Consider the following 9,400-nt stretch of genomic DNA (forward strand, 5'->3'; position numbering starts at 1 on the left):
CGCTCCGACAGCATCCCAGGCCTCGCTCTACACGACTCTGAAGTCAAGTGCCTGCTGTATGCAGACGACCTGGTTCTGCTGTCTCCCACAGCCGAGGGTCTCCAGCACAGCCTGGCCCTGCTGAAACAGTACTGTGAGGAGTGGCCAAAACCAGGGTCATGGTGTTCCAGAAGAAGGCCAGGTCTCAGGGAAGCAGATATCAGTCCTGGAGCACAGCAGCATCTACACTTACCTGGGCATCCAGATCTCAGCATCAGGGGGCTTCAGTCTGGCCGTCAAGGCCCTCAATGAGAAGGCACGGAGGGCATTTTATGCCATTAAAGCACGGTTTGGCCAATTAAAATTACCAATTAGAACATGGATTAAATTATATCACGCAATCATCAAACCAATCCTACTGTACGGGAGTGAAATTTGGGGACCAATATTAAAATTTGAAAACTGGGACAAAAGTTTAATAGAAAGAACACAATTAGAATTTGCCAAAAACATCCTAAGGGTAAACAGAAGCACTTCTAATATCGCCTGCAGGACTGAGCTGGGCTTATACCCCTTACACATAGAAATACAAAAAAGAGCTGTTCAATTCTATCATCACCTGACTCAATCTGACGCTCAATCTGTTCAATATAAAGCCCTCCTCGCCACAGTGTCTCATCCTCTAAACACACTCGTGCTTCAACTGATGAAGGAAACCCAAACTGAGTCTGACTCCAATCACAACCCCAACATTCAGAAACTAATTGACAAAAATCTGAAGTATAATTATGATGAAAAATTAAAAAATGAATTTGAGCTCCAAACCAAACTCCAGTGTTATTCGGCCCTAAACAGAACCACAAAACTGGCAAATTACTTATCACTCAAGCAATTAAAATTAAAAGAAAGACAAATCCTTTCCAAATATCGACTCAGTGATCATGATTTGGAAATAGAGATTGGTCGACATAAAAGATCCTGGCTACCGAGAGAAGAGAGACTGTGCAAACACTGTGAGCTGAATCAAACCGAGGATGAGAAACACTTCCTTCTGGTCTGTCCCAAATACAGCACTACAAGAGAAACATTCTTCCCACAGTTTGAAGCTTTGAATCCTTCATTCTTGTCTCTAAATGACTCAGAGAAACTACTCTATATACTTGGAGAGAATGAGACGGCAATGACACTAGCTGCTAAATATTTATACACCATACACACTATACGAAAGGGATAATTGATTGTATTCAACAGTTTTATTTGATATTCTTAATATTTTATTCTGTATCTAAATGCTTCGGCAATACTGTAACTCAAATTTCATGCCAATAAAGCAACTTGAACTTGAACTTTGAGAGAGAGAGAGAGAGAGAGAAAGAGAGAGTGAGAGAGAGAGAGAGAGAGAGAGGATAATTTTTTGTTGTTGTTGTTGTTGTTGTTGTTGTTGTTTTATTGTACCGACAGCTTGTAACCATTTGTAGTCCTCATGCCTCTGCAGAACTCCTTGGTGTCGTCCTGCCACAGCTTCTGCTGCAGCTTACTCCTATAATCATTTAATGATAATAAAATTCACCTTTCAAGACTGAATGACAACTTAAAATAACAGTAGACTTTTGATTGATTGACTGCAATACAACCTAATGAATTTAAACAAGAGTTTTATTAAGACTGATATACAGAAATAAGTTGTGATAGGGGTTATGTAAGCTGTGTTATTACATTTCACAGATACAAATGCAAATATGGAATTTGTTTTATGCAGTTAAACAAAAGCCTAATATGAGAATAATTTTTTTGTGTGTGTGCAGAAGACAGGTGTTGAAGCCACAGTAGGCACTGTTGAGCAGTCTGATGGGATTTACTGCAGCATGTCTAAAGTGCTGTTATTCCTTAAGATGTTTTCTGAAATAAGAAAGGAAATACTTTCATGAGTTTTTGAAAACGGGACGTGATGTAAAAGTGCAAAGGTACACATAGACGTTTGGGGTAAATTTGCTCAGAAAAAGTCAGGATCACTTTGAACAGTAATCAATTAAAAGAACAAGCAAACCTAAAAAGTAAAGATTTTTATGATGGTTTGAATATGAGACAATATAAAAGTCTTATGCACTCATGCTTGAGGTATTTGCCTTTAACTTTCTCCAATACTATACAGTAAAATGACTTGGAAATGAATACGTTAATAGTCAGGGTGACTGTGAGCAGGAATCAACTGAAAGAACGAGAACACCTCTAAAGAAAATGTTTTTATGAGGGTTTGAAATGGGACATGATGCAAAAGTGATTATGCATTTAGATGCTTGGGGTGAATTTGCCTTTGATTTTCTGTGAAACTGTACAGTAAAAATATTTGAAAATTATTACAGTAATAGTCAGGGTGACTGTGGACAGGAATCAATTGAAAGAATGAGCAAACCTATAAAGAAAAAAATGATGAGTGTTTGAAAATGGGTAATGGTGCAAATGCTAGAATGCACTTTGTTTTTTAGAGTGATTTTGTCATTAATTTTCTCCAAAACTATACAGTAAAATTACTTGAAAATTTAAATGGTACTAGTCAGGGTGACTGTGAACTTGAATCAATTGGAAGAATGGACAAACCTATTAAGGAAAGCTTTTTATTAGCAAGTGCTTTTTATGAGAAAGTGTGAGAATGAGAATGATAGTGTGTGTGTGTGTGTGTGTGTGTGTGTGTGTGTGTGTGTGTGTGCTCTTGTTTTTGTGACATATCAGGACACAACTCTGTATAATGACATGGGTATGACACAGGTATTACAAGGAGAGGGTGACTTATGAGGACATAACCCATGTCCCCATTTTTCAAAACGCTTATAAATCATACAGAATGAAAGTAAAAGTGCACAAAGATTCCTGTGAGGGTTAGGGGTAGGGTTGGTGAAGGGCGATAGAATATACAGTTTCTACATTATAAAAACCATTACGCCTATGGGATGTCCCCACTTTTCACAAAAATAAACATGTGTTTGTGTGTGTGTGTGTGTAATACGGCCTAAGTTACCTGAGGTGTCGTTGGTCTTTTAAGATCCCCAGTAGACAGGCTCACTCCAGTCACTCCAAAACTTGGACTCTCCACCTAATAACCCTATACGAGCCCTGACCAGGAACTCATAGCGTTTTTTGGAAGGAAAAGGCAAACTGAAGGAGGTCCTGGGGCCTGGAGTGGTGTTCTAGGGAAGAGAGATGTAAACTTTGCCGTTTTGAATTTGGTTGTCAGACGACCACAGGTTGAGAATGCATTACAAGAACAATTTGAACAACATGGTCTTTGAAATTCATTAGTCTAGTCGTCAAGCACTGGGACTTTATGTTATCTCAGCAAATCACTTTAACATTTAATAAACAGACCCAACAAGATATAACATATGGCACAGTAACAAGTTCATTTTTAAAAATGCTAATGACTATTATTATTATTTGTGGACTTTGTACTGAATGTATTATTCCACATGTAACATCATTAAGCCGATAGGTGGAGACTAGTGACTGTCTTTTACAATGATCACTACAGGAAAGAAACAAGTGGCATGTTCTCATGACTGAGTCATTGAATAATTCACACAATCAGTGACGGACTGGCCATCTGGAGCACCAGGATTTTTCCCAGTGGAGTTTTGACCAATGTGGGCTGGCCCATTGCGTAAATACATATATATATATATATATATATATAATAAATTATAAAAAATGTACGTCCATCGGCTCAGATGAATGGCCTGCATGGCCCACTTGAGTCAAATATTAAAATTAATTTAGTGTGCTTTGGCTCAGTGTACTGGCTCAAAAGCGCTCGTCAATGTCAAAATGTTTGAATTAGCCAATCAAATCGAAGAAGGCAGGATTTACTGTTCACAGAAGCTGAGCAGTGCACCACTTGAATGCAAGCTGAGGTAAGATGTAAGCAGCTGAATGGCGAGACAATTCAGCAATACTTGCCAACTCTGTTTACGATAAGAAAATGTTAAAAGACAAACATAAGTTTTCAGGGATACAAACTACTACTGGCCTTTTCAATTTCTTAATGCTATGCTATTCATCACAATTTAATTTAGGAGTGAATGTTTGTAAAGCTCTATTCAGGACTTCTTCTGTAAGTAATTTGTTTAAAAAAAGTACTACTAATACTAATAATTGTCAAATGTATTCTGTCTAGAGCATTGTAAATGTGAATAATTTTGTTGCAGTGATTAGAAAAGTAATATATATTTCCTATTATCTATTAAAATATAATTTGCTATTTCACATGCATTACACACTGGCGATCAAATGTTTGAAATAATTAAGACTTTTTATTTATTCGTTTTCTGAAAGAAGACTGAATTTATTTGATCAACACTACAATAAATATTAATATTATGAAATAGGGCCGATTACACACAAAAAAAGTTTTTTTCTATTAAATATAATTTAAAATATTAATTATTTCTGATTAAAGTTGTATTTTCAGCATCATTACTCCAGTCTTCAGTGTCCCATGATCTTCAGAAATCTGAATAATATACTGATTTGCTGCTTAATTATTTTCAGTTATTATTTGTGATCAGTTTATTACTGATGGTTCTTATTATTATCAATAGGCCTACTGAAAACTGTTTTGGATTAATATTTTTGTGAAGGCTGTGAAACTTTATTTGGTAAAGAACAACATTTATTTGAAATATAAATAATCTATAAGTGGCCTATAAATATCTTTACTGTCACTTAAATTTATTTAATGCAACCTTGTTAAATAAAAGTATTAATTTACCCATAAAATGTAAAAGCAGCACAATTGTTTTAAACATTGGAAAATAATCAGAAATGTTAATTGAGCAGCAAATCAGCATATTATAATGATTTCTGAAGACCAATAGAAAGGTATAATAAAATCAGTCCACATTCTGCAAAACATTCCAATTCTTAAAATTCTTCTAAATTATTTAATATTGGTCATATACACCAGGAAAGGGCAAATTATAATGTAAAGAAGTATACCTGTCATTCATTAAAGGGTTAATCCACCCCAAACTGAACATTTTGGTCATTAATCACTTACCCCCATGTTGTTCCAAACCTGTAAAGCTCTCTTCATCTTCAGAACACAATTTAAGATATTTTAGATGAAAACCGGAAGGACTGAGACTGTCCCATAGACTGCCAAGTAAATTACAGTGTCAAGGTCCAGAAAGGTATGAAAGTCATCATCAGAATACTCCATCTGCCATCAGACGTGCCAATCTGGGTTATGTGAAACGATGGGGACACTTTTTGTAAGTGAAGAAAACTAAAATAACGACTTTATTCAGTAATTCTTTTTGTCAACGTTGTTGCACAGTTCTACATGTTTTTAGCTTTGATTTGAAATAAAAACAGCACATCCTGGTGGTGCGGATGATACAGAAAATCATATGCAGCATATTGAGAGACACAGAGGCATTCGATATGATTTCTGTGTATATAAAACCACTTTTGTACATTTATTTTAATGTGATTTCAGTATGTTTCTCATAAATCATTAAGCCATTCGGGGCCATATGAAATTATACCTATACAACGTCCATGTGCTTCAAATGTGCACTGTAAAAAAAAATATGCCTCTCCAACATAAAAATTTCTAGTGACCCGTTGCACCTAAAATTTTTAGTTGGCCCAATTTAAGTTGCGGAAACCAACTTTTTTGAGTTGTGCTGACTACCCCTGCATGTAGACTGAACTTGAAATATAATGTTGTGTCAATTAAATATTTTCTGTTGACTAAACAACAAGCCAACAAGCAGACTCAATTGAAATAAAATGTTGTATTAAATATTTAATCTTGGTCAAAGTAGTCTATTTTTCATTATTTCAAATAAATTACACACTATGCTTTGATAAAGAACATTTTATGTATTTATTTAAATACATATGAACTTGCCTGTTAGGCTCAAGTAAAATATACACAAGTATTCAACCAGTGCCAAAACAAGCATCATGAGAGCATTTGTGAAGTCTCCCAGATTGTCCATGACAACTTCCTCCTCCAGTACTACAGTCACATTGACCACTGTGGGATATGGTCCTGAGTTGGTAAAACTGTCAGTCACTTCCAGGATCCCCATTTTCATGGCCTTTGTGTGTGGCCCCAGTGCCTCAGTATCCTGTGAAACACAGTAAATGACTTTTAGTGTCAGACTGAAAGCATAATGTCTTATGCAATCACTACTGCATCACAAACAGTTATACCATAATAAAGATATTCAAATTAATTACCTTAATAGTCTTTGAAATTGAAGCTGGCTCTCTCAAGTACAGGGGAAGACCACGAGGAACAGCAGACCTTCTAGAAGTAGTTAGATCTGTGGTCTGCCAAAAAGACCATCAATAAGACATTATTAAGTCACTTAATTAACAAAGGGGTTACACATATACTCTACCAACAGTTTAGGATCACCTACTCTTTTCACCATTGGGCATCATTTCAACCAACTTCATGAAATAGTTACCTGAAATACATTAAGATTACAATCTGCGGGGGATAATCAGCTAACAAGTGCAGCAAGTCTACAGATCCCTTAAAGAGATACTCCACCGAAAAATGAAAGTTCTGTCATCATATACTCACCCTCATGTTGTTTCAAACCTGTATGAATTTCTTTCTTCTGCTGAACAGAAGGAAGATATTTAGAAGAATGTCAGTGGGGTATCCCTTTAAGACTGTTGGAATAACATTCCCAGAGTCTACTTAGGTTAGATACTGAGAGTGGTTTTCTAACAGTCCTAAAATAGATCTCAAACCTTGAAATTAAAATGTTGAGTTTTGCAGTTAAGTTTTTGTGGAGCAGTGAGCTGTTGGCAGTTTCGTCTCTTAAACAGGTATCAGCAAATTATGTTACACTGTTTAACACTGTTATATTTTATACAAAGAAATGATTAACATACCTGGGCATCCAGTTGTTCCACCTTCCCTGTCTTGCTTTGGCTCTGTACATCTTTAGCAACCCCTGGGTGTGATTGTCCAACGATGTCAGGAATGGCTGACTTCAGGTCAATACGGTAGATGCGGAAGAATTCAGCACAAACCCGTGGGTAATGAAAGAAGCAATTCAGAAGCAAACAATTAAAAGCAAAGCAAATTATTTCCTAGCCTAAATTATCAGTCGGTCTGTGATAGCAAAAGCACAAGTTGTCAAGACTAACTGTCTGTTACAGTCAATTATCATATATATCATAAGCCAAAATGCAAATGGAATTTGAAAATATTGACCATTAAAAATATTAAATGGAAACATGTAACCGTTGGAAAACTGATAACGTTAAACAGCTTACAAATCTGATAACATTAGCAGCTATTTATTTGTGTTAGCACAATTTTTATTTATTTATTTATTTTTATCGGACTGAAATGTTATTTCACTCTTGCAAAAGGAGGCTTTGTGCAAAGTACTAGCTGCTAACACGAAGGCACACGTGCTTTGAATGCCAACTAACTGTTAGAACTAATGTTAGCCTAAATTATCAGTCACTCTGTGATAGCAAAAGCACAAGTTGTCAAGACTAGCTGTCTGTTACAGTCAATTATCATACATATCATTAGCCAAAATGCAAATTGAATTTGAAAATATTGACAATTTAAAAATATTAAACGGGAACATGTCATGCTTAACCGTTAGGGTCGACTTTAAATCACATGCCAGTTGGAAAGGAATGCTAAGCTTTATGAGTTAAACATGTTATTTTCCAGCACTGCTAATCACTGTAGGTACTCACAATAAAGCTATTTCAAACTTTGTTGATAGACAATCGATATATTCTTAACCTAAATTTGCTCATTAACTCGCAGCACAAAGTACTCACCAGTGCAATGTCGTGACTCGTGGTGGGGGAAATTCCAGCCTGCCGCCTGTTAGAACTCATTTGCGCATGCTCAGACGATTGACACTGTTCCCTCTTGCTCGGCCAACATAATATTTTTTGTGCAATGTTAAAAGTTCTCTCAACACAATTATTTATTTTCTCTTGATGAACATTTTGTAGTACAATCATGGAAATCATGCAATCATTGACCAAACATATTTTTCTTTTTTGACACAACAATTATGTTGAGCCAACATGTATTTCCTCATTTGTACAACTTTTTGCATCAGTAATTTTTTACAGTGTGGCTAGGTTTAGTTTCATAAAACAAATGTCTTACCTTCCACACATTGTTGTCTGTCCTGTAACGAACTTCACTCTCAAAACAGCCGTTGTTCTTTGTAAAATCCCAGTATAGCCACAGTTCAGTGTCTTTTTTCTCCACCACAGACAGGTTGATCGGAGGAGAAAGCTTCACTGATTAGCAACACAGTATATAGAGTTTTAATTCATCAACTGGTCAATTAATGTCAAGTCATAATAAATATGAATCATTTCTAATACCATATGTTTTGAGATAATGCTCCTGCTCTGTCACCAAACCTCCATCGTCACTGTACAGCCGTGTTTCTAATGTATTAAACCGCTGTGGTGTTTTGTAGGGGAATACACAGCCCACGTTAACACCATCAATCCTGAGATATTCTGGACAATCCAGAGTTTCTCTAGGAGTAAACCTAAGAAAGAAAACACATGCTGTTGTCAGTTCTGAAACTTTCATCCAAAAATGCAGGTTTTCTATTTTAACATATGCACCTGCTCCTGAAAGTGTAATTGTGCTCATGCTCAGTCCATGTACAGTTAATATAGTCCAGATTTATGATAAGACCATTTCTGGGTAAAGAAGAGAAGAGAAAAACAAGATAGTTAACACTTAAATGCACTTTAATTTATTTTTCATTATAATGAATTATGTAATATATAAATGGCACAGTACAGCTATATGCTCTGTCTGTAAGGACTGCAAAGAAATATCTACATACAGGAAATTTCCAGTCTAAATCACAATTTTATACAGGCTTTCTGGTTAAAATTAAATACAAATATTTAGAGCATTTTGATTTAGTCATTATATGGAGAAACTGAACTGAAAGTGTTGTAAGCTCAAGTTGTGTCAAACTGTCTTTGGTTGTGTGAGCACATCACGGCCACAGAGAAGCCTTTCTGGAAAATAAGCATCTGAATATTGTCAACTCTTCAGGCGACGGGTTACTGGAAAATTTCACCATTTCCTGAGGAGTATCACTTCTGCGGTTTAAATGATTGCCATCGGGAGACATATATATGTAGTTATTACTTCTTTAGACATTTGGTGGCAGAGTATGCAGCAGATTTTTTGCTAAATAAAATCATCTTGGCAAGCCTCCCAAACAAACTGCTGACTTTAAAACTGCATTTATTGCAAAGGTTGCATTAACAGAAATATTTCCGTCATTTACTGATTTATTTTTAAACACCGACAGATGATTCAAAGTGCTTTCCGTCATTTTGGTCTATTGCTTCACCCTACAGGGTAAATTCTGCTAATAGACTA

General features: G+C 35.9%; 1 pseudogene; it reads right to left on the reverse strand.

The window, feature by feature from the left end:
* Nucleotides 1-2,533: 2,533 nt before the first annotated feature.
* On the reverse strand, nt 2,534-8,739 carry LOC113099834 (cytokine receptor common subunit gamma-like; annotated as a pseudogene).
* Nucleotides 8,740-9,400: the final 661 nt, after the last annotated feature.

The sequence above is a fragment of the Carassius auratus genome, unplaced genomic scaffold (assembly GCF_003368295.1).
Source record: "Carassius auratus strain Wakin unplaced genomic scaffold, ASM336829v1 scaf_tig00217063, whole genome shotgun sequence".
Classification (NCBI taxonomy): Eukaryota; Metazoa; Chordata; class Actinopteri; order Cypriniformes; family Cyprinidae; genus Carassius; species Carassius auratus.